Here is a 963-nt window from a genome sequence, read left to right on the forward strand (position 1 = left end):
TTTGGGGGGTTTATCAACATTTTCATTAAAGATGTGTATAAGAGACTAAATTTATGTCGACTAACTTCTTAATCCAGCCTAAAGCCAGTAAACAATTAAACAGCGGGTGGCCACAGGTCACGAATACACCAATCAAATTGAAGCAAAGTGACCTTCCATGCTCGCTGGTTAGCGTGTTTTTTAGTTACTGTCATAAACACCATTCAGAATTGACGCAGTCTCCCTGATCTGTGTACTTTAATTTCAACAAGTCTTATTTTGCAAATGATGGCCAAAAAGTCAGTAAAGAAACGTATGCGCAGGAATAAATAGATATCTGGAGGGAGCCAGAAATCGCCGAAAAAGTTGAAGATAAATTGTATCGTCAGAAGGCTGGTGTCCACGAAAGGATAGCAGAGAGAAGGCGGGACAATAGCATAACATCGGCAATTGTTGTGACAAAGTTGAAAAATCTAAGAGCACAACACAAGGCTGTGAGGGACGTTTTTATTCGTGGGACGGGCAAGGGGTCAGCCAAAGTAATAAGGGATGACCCAAAATCAGCATGCCCACACTACCACGCACTAAACGAAATACTTAGGGGAAAAACCAGTGTAAACCCTCCAGCTGGACTCTGGCCAGTCTAATCAACCGCCGAGACCTAGGCCAGCTTACGCCTATAGTCTCGATCTAGCATAAACTAGTCGCGCGAAAATCAACAGTAATTGCCCACCATGCGATTGTACTTCCTGTCTACTGATGTGTTTTCCGAATTTCTGGTAGTCAAAATATCTCGCTCTAAACCTTAACGTCGAACGCGATTAGTGGATTTAATCCAATTAACTTGGCAAGTAGATCAGCTACTTCATCTGGCTATAATCCCATATGAACCTAGCTTAGAAGTCGGGAAAGCTCATTTCCGGCCTAGGAATCATAAATTTTCCATTTTCAACCACCCTCTTTCAAATCCTGGATCCGCCCCTG

Source organism: Anneissia japonica, unplaced genomic scaffold (genome assembly GCF_011630105.1).
Source record: "Anneissia japonica isolate Jap-2015-1 unplaced genomic scaffold, ASM1163010v1 scaffold180_len884964_cov147, whole genome shotgun sequence".
Classification (NCBI taxonomy): Eukaryota; Metazoa; Echinodermata; class Crinoidea; order Comatulida; family Comatulidae; genus Anneissia; species Anneissia japonica.